Source organism: Rutilus rutilus, assembly GCF_951802725.1.
Source record: "Rutilus rutilus genome assembly, chromosome: 1".
NCBI classification, from domain to species: Eukaryota; Metazoa; Chordata; class Actinopteri; order Cypriniformes; family Leuciscidae; genus Rutilus; species Rutilus rutilus.
In genome coordinates, this window is record NC_140209.1 from 5,513,686 (window position 1) to 5,525,989 (window position 12,304).

Here is a 12,304-nt window from a genome sequence, read left to right on the forward strand (position 1 = left end):
CAATTTAAAACTGCATCAGAGAATTCACACTGGAGAAAAACCTTACAATTGTTCACACTGTGACAAGAGATTCAATCGATCATCATCTCTGAAAACACATGAGAGGATCCACACTGGAGAAAAACCTCACAAGTGTTCACACTGTGACAAGAGATTCAGTCGGTCAGCACATCTGAGATCACATGAGAGGATCCACAGCTGAGAGAAGTCGCACACGTGTGATCAGTGCGGAAAGAGTTTCTCTATTAAAACTCACCTGAAGCGACACATGAAGATCCATGCAGTGGAGAAACCACATCAACACAGTGTGAGATCACGGTAAGTAGTTTATCTTTATGTGCTGAGAAACAAAACCTGGAATCTTGAAGTTAGTTTGGCTTGTGTGCTTTTCCTGCAGCAGCTTCACCATTAAAGCAACACTAAGGAAGATTTTTTACCTCAAAATAATGTTTCCAAAATCATTTCAGTGGTTCATCAAGTCGTAACAGGGTGAAAGGCAATTATGCTTCGGCAAAACCGCTTCCAACCTGTAGGGCGACCGCAGGGTAAAAGTTCCTTAGTGTTACTTTAAGGGTTAGACTTTATTTTTCATGTGCATTTAGTCCATAGAAATTTTATTTACTGCTATAAATTGACACGTTTGGTAGATGTTTTCACACAGTGACCCTCATTTACAAAACGAGCATACTACAGAAAATTGGGCGCACTGTTTCCATGCAAAAATTGGCATTTATTTATCAATATGGACGTGAGCAGTGGCTATGTTTAAATCTCACATCAGGTCTGAGATTGTGTTATCGTTATGAGAACACCAGGCATGAGATTTACACTGAACAAAATTATAAACGCAACACTTTTGTTTTTGCCCCCATTTTTCATGAGCTGAAAGATCTATCAAAAAAGATCCAAGACTTACATTTTAAAAGGCCACTCTAAAATGTGCAGTTTTACTGTTCCGGGGGGTCCGAAAAACCAGTCAGTATCTATAAGCACCATTTTCCTCACGAAGTGCAACACATCTCTTTCGCATAGAGTTGATCAGGTTGTTGATTGTGGCCTGTGGAATGTTGGTCCGCTCCTCTTCAGTGGCTGTGCTAAGTTGCTGGATATTGTCAGGACCTGGAACACACTGTTGTATTCGCAGATCCAGAGCATCCCAAACATGCTCAATGGGTGACATGTCCGGTGAGTATGCTGGCCATGCAAGAACTGGGATGTTTTCAGCTTCCAGGAATTGTGTGCAGATCCTTGCAACATGGGGCCGTGCATTATCATGCTTGTAATAGAAATTTTACATTTAGATGTGTTTTTTACTCTTAGATGTGTTTTTACTTTTAGAAGTGTACAACTTGTATTAACATCTGTCACTTTATTTTTTCCTCATGAGCATTTGAAGAAATATATTCATATGAGCTAAAGCACGTTATTAAAGATATGTAACCAAGTTTTAGAAATGCATAAGTTAAGACAAGCTTGCAGGAACAAAATGTTTTGAGTTATAGGAGACTTAGTAGCAAAGAGACTAAGAGTACTCAAGTGACCTATTGTTGGACTTAAAGTGTGAAGTATGTGCGTAGCTTCAGATCAAAATAACGATAGACAAAAGGTGTGAATTTTGAGCAGCAGCTAAAAACAGGAACTTGTATCTAGGCATGATGTTGTTCTGTTTGGATATAATTTATGCAAGACAAAGATTAAGTTGGGATGTCCTTTTAAGGTAAACGAATGGTGAAGCCTAATCAGGATGTGTTTGTGTATATAAGCTGAGCAAAAAGCAGAAGTCGGAACCTTCACATACGAGATGCGTTCTGTATGTGAATGTCAATTTCTTGCAAGAAATAAAGATCTTTATAACTTTTGAAATCTCCAGCTGTCTTCCAATTATTATTTAAAGTTGAGAAAGAATTTCCACCACAAATGGCGACGAGGAGGGATTCGCAAAGCTGATGACCTCCGTGGACGAGGCAATTGACTGAACATCCCAAAGACAAGAAGTCTATGGCTCCATACCCCAACGCTAAAACTAGAGGTTGAGGGGGAGAATTGTAGATACCACGGCAGGCCTAGGTGGACGCGATCCCGAATAAAGAACCAAGCTGCAAAAAGCACGGTGAGAGAAAATTAGGGTTTGAGAATAAATTTGAAAGTAATTTCTCAAATGCCAGGTGTTAATTGGTTTCCCAGAAGGGCCAGAGTTTGGAGAATAAACCGGAAAGTAATTCTCAAACGTCTAGACAAGGTGCGGTTTGGAATAAGCCTGAAAGTAACTTCCAAATATTTAATAAGGCACTTGTCTGGGAAAAAGACCTAGCATCGACGGATGTGGGCATTTTTGAAAGTCCTAGATTGACGGATTTAGGCCGGCGTGGTGGCAACGCTGGGGGAGGATTAACACAGTAAATACAGTGCGTGTGAGCACGCGACTGGGAAATTTTAAATACGATACTAAAAAAAATTAAAATTAAATACGCAAATATAAATACCGTCGAGTATGATAATGATAAAGAATTGGAGACAGTGGATTTCTCAAAAGGGTGGCATCATAGGATACCACAGTTAATTAATGTGTGTTTAATGTAAGCATAAGTGTTTAATGTCTGAGTGTAAGCCATCTGCAAAAGACAAAGGGAAATTGGACAAAAAACAAGTCCAAAAATATACAGAAAAATATAATTATGACTTTGATGGTCGAATTATAGATGTATGGTTAAATGAGGCAATTACCAGACAAAGAAAACAGATAAATGCAGCATTAGCAACCATTAGAGAGTGCAATGAGAGACAAAGGCAGAGGAAGCCAGAAAGAGGAAGCCAGAAAAAACTTTACTAAACTCTGTTTCTAATTCTTCCGAGGAAATGAGATGCATGAAAACCCGCCTGGGTGAGGACGACTGCTGTCCGGCTCCCTACTCCCCCTACCAACCACCACCAACAGTGGTCCTCCATGAACCACAAAGACAACCAGGAGCAATGGAAGGCAAAAGATCAAGACAAAGACAAAGAAGAAGAGGGAACGAGTCTGCAAGCAAGACCACCAAGACACCCTGAACATCGAAGCTTGCTAGGTTCGATCACCCTGCCCTCTGCTCCTCCAGACTACACTCCTCCATCTGCAAAATTCGTAAATATTCACCAACCCAAAGAGAAGCACAGGCCAGACAATCAAAGATAAGTACGTATGAAAGATATCTGAAAACTGTTTTTTTCTGGACGGTCTGGACCCTGAAATAGGGAAAAAGGTCAAAATAGCGTCTGGAAGAAATCCGGCGACACGCAACGCATCAACAACAGCTGCTGAGAGACCAAGCCAAGAACAAACAGGAAAAGATTGACAAAGACACTCAACTGGCTCTGCTGAAGATGGGGTGGAAGAGGACGTGGAATGGGTGACCGACCCGCAATGGACCCTGAAGTTTGTTATAATTGTGGCCGAAAAGGACACTGGAGAAATGACTGTCCGGATCCTTCAAAGAACAGAGGATTCCAACAGCCACCAGAGCCACAAGGAGATTGAAAGAAGGAGGGGGAGGGGAGCGACGGTGAAGGGTCTGACTCCCAGGTGGTAAATATGTTTAATCTTATCTCTTTTTCCTGCTTCTTGCAATGAAGAAAATATGCTTGCTGTTTCTTGCAATGAAGAAAATTCGCTTGCTGACACTGAACTTTTGGTATGAAGCATTTGCAAAATTACCAATGATTGATATCAGTATCGAGGGTAGGAAAATTAAGTTCTAAATTAACAGTGGAGTGAAGAACTCAGTAATTAAAAATGAACAATTGCCTGATATAACTGTATTATCTGGGAAATGGGCAACCTCCAGAAGTGCCACAGGGCATCTGGTAAAGGAACCATATATAGCAGATTTGTCTTGTCAGATTGGTGATCGCTCATTTTCTCATGCTTTTCTTGTGACTAATACCTGTCCTTGTAATCTTCTGAGAAGAGATTTGATGTGTAAACTGAAGCTGAATTTGTATTGTGATGACAGTGGCCTCACTGCTGAGATGAGCATGGTGCGAATGCCATGTTTGTTTTTGAATGGAGCACTCCTCAGTGTGGTCTGCAAAACAAAGCCACAGATAGGATGCCTCCTGACCATGATTTCATGGAAGAAAGTGATTTGCATTGCACATGTCATGTTAGCAGGGAGCCAGATGAAATTTTTGCTGAAAAATGGTCTGAACTAGAGATTGAGGAACTGAAAACCTCAGAGTTAATTTGGTCAGATAAATGGTGTGCTGTGAAGGTTGAATTGACTGATAGCCAAGCATCACTGTATGATGTAGAGGGGAAAGTCCCTCACATCTTTTTAGCTAAACCACAGACTGCAGAGTGGAGAGGCATTGGGGCTTTTTTGTGAAACAATGTGACTCACTAAAAGATTGGTGGCTGACAAAATGTGTGGCCATCTGAGCACAGGGTTTTACAAACAGCTACTACTATAAGGAAAAATATTAAGGTATCTAAAAAATTTAAATATGACCCAACAGGGAAGAAAATATTCCCAATAAAATAACAACCATGGATGATTTTGACTAACTATCCTGAGCTGGGTTATTGTTGTGGTAGAAATAAACAATGCCACACACGTACAGCGTATAACTTTGGGAAGGAAGAGAGCAAGCTAGCTTGCCCTGTCCACCCAATACTTAACGTTTTACTTTTTACAGGATGTCATGATGGATCTCATCGAACAGAACTGATTCTGTTCCAAATGTATAAAATATTGTCTTGTTACTGTTTAACATGAAATTTTACAGGTCTCATCGGAAAATAGGACGACCGGCCAGACAAGCAGATGAGTCTGGCGACATGATACATGTTGTCACTAACAAAAATACTTAAGGTCTCCATTCACAGGTTATTTTTTGGGGTTCACTCCACAAACAAGGTCCCATCTGGGGTGCGGTGACACCTCCGCCCAAGCATATCGACTTAAACTACACCAACCAGCTTGAGCCAAACGCCAACCAGCCCTCAGCAACCCCAAACGCCGACACCAACGACAACGCACAGCGTAAAGTGAGGGACAAAGGAAGTGCTAGTTTTAACTTTCCTCCCTTGCCAACGTGGGATAAGCCCATTGCAACGTTTCGCAAAGAATCACCCTGGTGAAGATGGAACGTCCATGGGGCAACGAGATGATCAACACACCTGGTGGAAGATGTGAACCAACTAATGTTTTAAGCGTAGTATAATAATTAATTTTGTGTGATGTTTATTGATGTTTTATTTGGTTTTAATCAAACTATACTGTAGGACTTGAGTATTTAGATCTCATGATTTGAACAATTACTGATTAATTTGAAAATATTTCAGGTACTCGTAAATTGAGAAGAGGAAAATCTCTTAATTCTGTAGAGTATAGGGACTCTTAACTAGGTACATTATTGTAAAGATAATAAATAATCTAGGGACTATTTTTGAAGAAACTTAAGGGGTTTAGAACCCTAATTCAGATATCATAGATGCTAAAAAATAATAATTGTTCTCTAATAAGAGAGGATAAGTTACTTTGCTGGACTAGGTCCGAGTAGATAATGGGGTAAACTTCTATAGCGATGAATGAATGACTAAATTAAATATCTTTTAGGTGTTTCCATTTGTTAAAATGCAAAAGAAAAACTTTCAAAAGGAGATTGATTTTGGGAAACATATTTAATTTCTGGATTATTATTAGTTAAGGAGGTTACCAGTGTGATTATTGAAATGTTCCTTTCATGTATTGTCTAATGTTTGTATTTGATATCTGAGAGGTGACTGCGGGTCTATCTATCTAGGAATACAGTAACAGTGCTTGCTTATTTAGCCCGGCTTCCAGAAATGAAATATGGTTTTGTTTTGTTTTGTTGAGAAAGGTCTTGAATTAAAAATAATTATGTAGGGGGCACAAAGTTAAAACCTAGACCAAGAACAATGTAACACAAACATGTTAGATTTAAACTGAAATGAATCTCAACAGTTAGAACATTTCAGTGAAATAGAATATTTGCTCATAAAGCAAAATTCTAAAAAGCTTTCTTAATTCAAAATGAAGTTACAGATTTAATGATCTGGATCAATGGATCCATTATGAATTAATTCCGCATTGCCAACAAATAGAGGCAGGACATGTTAATTCTGGAAAAATAGGATTTTAGGATAGGTGATTAATGATTAAATGACCTATCAGCAGCTAAAGCTATTCTCATGGCAACAGCTGGGTGAGAGTTAATTTTAAAATTAATGACATTGTTTGAAACAAAATAATATAATTATTGATATTTGTGTTAAGGATAAAAATGAAAGTATCCTAGAGCTTTTTGGTTAGATTTTATTACACAGATCCTTAAATAGATCTGACTAAGTAAAACAATCGCCTGCTTGAATTAAAAGCTAGTAAAATATGGTTAGAGAAAATGGTTAATCAGCAGTATCTAAAGGCCTAATAGATCAAAGTGATTCGAAATTTAGCAAAGGATAATGAAACTTGATTCAAAGTTAAAAGGCAATGTACTATGATTATGGAAGAAGTAAATGTCAAATTTTGTGTATGTTCTTTGAATGAACATGGGGTGGATTGTAATAGAAATTTTACATTTAGATGTGTTTTTTACTCTTAGATGTGTTTTTACTTTTAGAAGTGTACAACTTGTATTAACATCTGTCACTTTATTTTTTCCTCATGAGCATTTGAAGAAATATATTCATATGAGCTAAAGCACGTTATTAAAGATATGTAACCAAGTTTTAGAAATGCATAAGTTAAGACAAGCTTGCAGGAACAAAATGTTTTGAGTTATAGGAGACTTAGTAGCAAAGAGACTAAGAGTACTCAAGTGACCTATTGTTGGACTTAAAGTGTGAAGTATGTGCGTAGCTTCAGATCAAAATAACGATAGACAAAAGGTGTGAATTTTGAGCAGCAGCTAAAAACAGGAACTTGTATCTAGGCATGATGTTGTTCTGTTTGGATATAATTTATGCAAGACAAAGATTAAGTTGGGATGTCCTTTTAAGGTAAACGAATGGTGAAGCCTAATCAGGATGTGTTTGTGTATATAAGCTGAGCAAAAAGCAGAAGTCGGAACCTTCACATACGAGATGCGTTCTGTATGTGAATGTCAATTTCTTGCAAGAAATAAAGATCTTTATAACTTTTGAAATCTCCAGCTGTCTTCCAATTATTATTTAAAGTTGAGAAAGAATTTCCACCACATGCTGCAACACAGTATCTCTGTGCATCAATAAAATGCACCTGTGTTCGTAGTCCATAACCTGCCCATACCATAACCCCACCGCCACCATGGACCACTCGATCCACAATGTTGACATCAGCAAACTGCTCACCCACATGACGCCATACACGCTGTCTGCCATCTGCCCTGTACAGTGAAAACAATGTTACACATGGTCTGCGGTTGTGAGGCCGGTTGGATGTAGTGCCAAATTCTCTGAAACGCCTTTGGAGACGGCTTACGGTAGAGAAATGAGAGAACATTCAATTCACGGGCAACAGCTCTGGTGGACATTCCTGCAGTCAGCATGCCAATTGCACGTTCCCTCAAAACCTGCGACATCCGTGACATTGTGCTGTGTGATAAAACTGCACATTTTAGAGTGGCCTTGTATTGTGGCCAGCCTAAGGCACACCTGTGCCGTAATCATGCCGTCTAATCAGCATCTTGATATGCCACACCTGTGAGGTGGATGGATTATCTCAGCAAAGGAGAAATGCTCACTAACACAGATTTAGACAGATTTGTGAGCAATATTTGAGAGAAATAGACCTTTTGTGTACATAGAAAAAGTCTTAGATCTTGGAGTTCAGCTCATGAAAAATGGGGGCAAAAACAAACGTGTTGCGTTTATAATTTTGTTCAGTGTAAATGAAGATTGCCACATTTATCATTGTAAGATCAGTTGTACGATGTACGTACAATTAGTTGTTTCAGCCCTGGTTAGATTGTTTGTTTTGATCATTAAATACTTTTTTTTTTTTTTTTTAAAGAAACATCATTATACTGAAGAACAAAAAGTTTGGCGTTTAGGTTGGAGAATATTTCAACTAGTTTCTTTGCCCTTCAAAGAAATGTAATGACTTAAGTAATGATTAGCAAGATAATTGTGTAAAAGAGTCCATTGAAAGTAACTTTTGCCATGCGAGACATTTACATTTATGCCCCTGGCAGATGCTTTTACGCTCTCTATTGTACAGGCGTGAATTTGCTTTTCCTTCAGTTCAACACTATGCAAAAATATGAGAATAGTTGACAGACGGCCCTTTCACAACAAACGTCAAACAAATAAGCTTAGAGGCCAATCAGCTTGTGTCGTGTGGAAAACTGTGATTTCTCACAGATCATATGTCAAGCCTGCGTCATCTAGAGTTTCATGACCAAAACTAGTGATTTATAACACAAATCATCTTCATGACATTAAAATAGATCACAATCGTGCATATAAAGTTGTTGACCAGATTTGATGGGATTAAAATGACTATTATACTCAGTGATCTTGACTTTGAGCTTCACTTTTCATTTCACGTTTGTCTCTCATTTGAAATCTCACATGATTTAATGTTTCTTTTAGACCTGATGGACGTGAACAAGAAAGGAAAAACAGTCTGTCTCCTGCCCTCAGTGTAGAAAACGCTTCACATGTAAATCAAGTCTGAAGATTCACATGAGAGTTCACACTGGGAAGCGGCTCAGGCTTTCTCTCTGAAATCACATCTTCTCATTCTGAAGAAAGACCATTTAACTGTGATCAGTGCGGTAAACTGTTTCATTGGGCATTAGTCCTGAAGAAATACCAACATGACAATCCACACAAAGAAGAAGATTCATTCGTAATATTACAGCAGAAAAGACACGGCAGTGTGTGTTTCAGTGCTGGAAGTCTGTTACTACAGCAGATGAACTGAAAGACCACCAGAAAAGGACATAACACTTTTGAGAGAGAAATTAATCTGATATTAATTTTTAACTCGTTCTTCGTTGTTCTTCATCAGAACATCTAGTTTATCTTCCACTTCTACTCTTCCATGCAAATACAACATAAAATTGTATGTACAGTAGCTCTGAAACTGGACACTTTTGTTCTCTTGAGATGATTTGGCTCTTAGAAGTCAGTAAAGAGAGAGATCTGTCTCATTCGCTTTCACTTTTACTTAATTTTTGCATTTGCTTCAAGTAATGATCGATTAAACTTATTACTCATTTTATCAATCATTTTATTTTATGCTCATTCTGCTTGAATCAGGATAAATTTTAGTTCTGAAAGCCATGAAATATTGTTTGCTTTTTGAAATATTGTTTGCTTTTTGAGCTTTCCATGTTTTAACTTTGTCAATAGAGCTTTTAAATGCCTAATGTAGTGAACAGCAGACACGATGGCACCAGAGGTCCATACTTCACAACAGGAGTCTCTTTGTCTTACTGTGATTAAGAAGACAGAAGGATGTGATAGGACTCTCAAAGACAACTAAAGGACAATGGTAATCAGGACTGCCGTTGATCTCTAATCTAATCACCGGTTGCCCATTGTTCATGGGTTTTCAGCTCAACTCCATTCTTGAGATGTGAACGACCATGGACTGCCCAGGGCCCCCAAACTGGCTAGAACACGGTAGGAACAAAGAACCCTGAGAAAAAGACAAATCTTTTTACACATTGGTTTAGAACCACAAAAAGGGACAGGAAACTGTAAGGAACATGTCCTACATATCTCCTTATTCATCCAGGGAACTGTGCGCTCACAGTGGAAACTGCACCTGGAATAACAGCCAATGTAATCTCACCCACTAACACAGAAATGGACATCTGGGTGATACCTCAACCAATTTACATCAAGTTTGGACTCTACAAGTTCGGAATGCTGCCCCAAGAACTTTGAGAAAGGTTTGGAAAGAAAATTTCCAAGGTTCTAAAGACACTCGTTCATTTAACTGTGTATTTTGGGATTGGAACACTTGGAATGCAACGACCCAATCACACCACTACAGTAGTAGAGTTTCTGACCTAAAGAGGGAAGGAACAACAGCACAACCAAGAATACTCTTGCAAGTAAACCTTCACCGACATGGACCTTCAAGCAGCTCAACCGCTTCTGTTGAGGACTTCAGCATTCAACACCTGAGCTGCACGACTCTTGCCTTTGTAACCTCTAGCCTGCAAAGGATCCTGCAGATTAACCACCGCCTGACCCACAGTTCTCCAGATTACACAAGGACCAGCAGCGAACCTCCAGCACTCAGTGTGGCTACCTTGGCGTTGCAAGCGCCAACGCTCTACTGTTTGAGCTACAGGATAGCTTGTTGCTATATCAGATTTGTTTTGGTTTTTTTTGTAGAGACTGTATCTAGGGTCTGCATATACAGATAGATACATAAGACACATTATCTGTATTCATAGTAAATGCTTATTTACTATTTTATACCAGCATCTAGAAAGACCACAATTGACTTCAATTTCTTCATCCAATCCATTGCTCATCTACTTAACATTCATTGTGAACATCCATTTGTATAGTTGTTTGTAGTTTTTTGTTTGATTATTGATTACATTTTCTTAGTAGTTTAGTCATTTTTCGTTAGTAGTGTAGTCACTTTCCTTAGTAGTATTTAGTAAGTGTGATATTTTACTCTTGTATATCTCTGTGTTAATAAATTCATCTTTATTGCAAACTGTGTCATTCTTGTGTTGATAATCAGAGGCTCTACAAGCTCGCCAGAATCTCACTAGATCCTTCAGATTGATCAGATGTTGAACTTCCTATAATTTATATAATTCTAATAATAATAAAAAATAAAATTCTTTCAACAATCTTCCAATGATTGTTCTTTATTGTCAAGGTGAAATTCCTTGGCTGGTCCCCCTTAATATAGGAAGGATGTGACCAAAAACTCAATATTAACATTTAAGACAGATTGCTGTCTGTCTACATTTTTAACAGTTTCATATCCAGTATCATATATACATTTCAAAGAGTTTGTTCTAGTCAGTTTGAAGTTCATTCTAATGATTACGATATATCAAATGGGAATAAGAGGGAGAATGTATAGTTGGATTAAAAACGTTTTAACTGATAGGTGGATCGCAATAAGAGTAGGGAAGGAATTGAGTACAAAGTATTTGGTGGAAAATGGAACTCCTCAAGGGAGTATAGTTAGTCCAGTTTTGTTTTCAATTATGATGAATGAAGTGTTTAGTAAAGTTGATAGATCTATAAGTGTTGCTTTATTTGCAGATGACGGTGTTATGTGGAAAAAGGGAAGGAATATAGAATATATAGTGAGGAAGATGCAAGAGGCAATTGGGAAGGTAGAGAGTTGGAGAATGGAATGAGGTTTTAGGTTTTCAGTGGCAAAGACCAAAGAAGTCTGTTTTTCACAAAGGAAAAAAACAAGAACAGATTCAACTTAAACTTTATGACAAAAATCTAGAGAAAGTGGAATGTTTTAAATATCTGAAAATTTTAAAATGCTTTAAAATGAAAAATGTTGTTGAATGTAGTAAGATGTCTGAGAGGTAGAGAGTGGGGAGCAAGTAGGACCTCTTTGAAAGCAGTATATATTGGATTAATTAGGGCAGTTATTGATTATGGATGTACAGTTTACCAGTCTGCTTCAAGAACATTATTAAAAAAGTTGGATGTTATTCAAAGTGAGGCGCTGAGACTATGTTGTGGTGCTTTTAAAACAACCCCAGTAGCAGCATTACAAGTAGAAATGAATGAGATGCCATTGGAGATTAGAAGAAATCAGATAGCATTAACGTACTGGGCAAATTTAAAAGGGCATAAGGAAAGACACCCGACACAGAAGGTGTTACAACCTTGTCAAGAAAGGGAAAGACGACAGTTTAAGAGCTTTGGTTGGATAATAATCGATGCAGTCAATGAGATAGGGATAGGAGATATGACAGTAAGTCCAACTGTGCCATTATCTAATGTTCCACCTTGGCTATTACGGGAATTAGAGGTAGATTTGCACCTTTTAGAGTGGAAAAAAGAGAATAGTATTGATAGGAGTCAGGTTAGTAGATACATAGAGGAGAATTATTCTATGTTTACTAAGATATATACAGATGCATCAAAAACAGAAGATAATAGAGTAGGAGCTGCGTTCATTATACCAGAAATGAATGTTATGTTAAATAAGAGAGTTAATGATAAAATGTCAGTGTTTACAGGAGAAATGCCGGCTATTCTCTTAGCCCTTGAGTGGGTAGAAAATAGTAGGTCAAGGGAAGTGTTAATAGGGTCAGATTCAAGCAGTGCGTTAACCAATAATAAGAACATGCAATCAGAAGCAAGACAGGA

The 12,304-nt window shown here is 38.1% G+C and overlaps 1 protein-coding gene across 1 annotated transcript in view; it reads left to right on the forward strand.

The window, feature by feature from the left end:
• LOC311302232 (uncharacterized protein) overlaps positions 1-12,304 on the forward strand; it is a 340,899-nt gene that overhangs the window by 156,399 nt on the left and 172,196 nt on the right. The window lies entirely within an intron of this gene.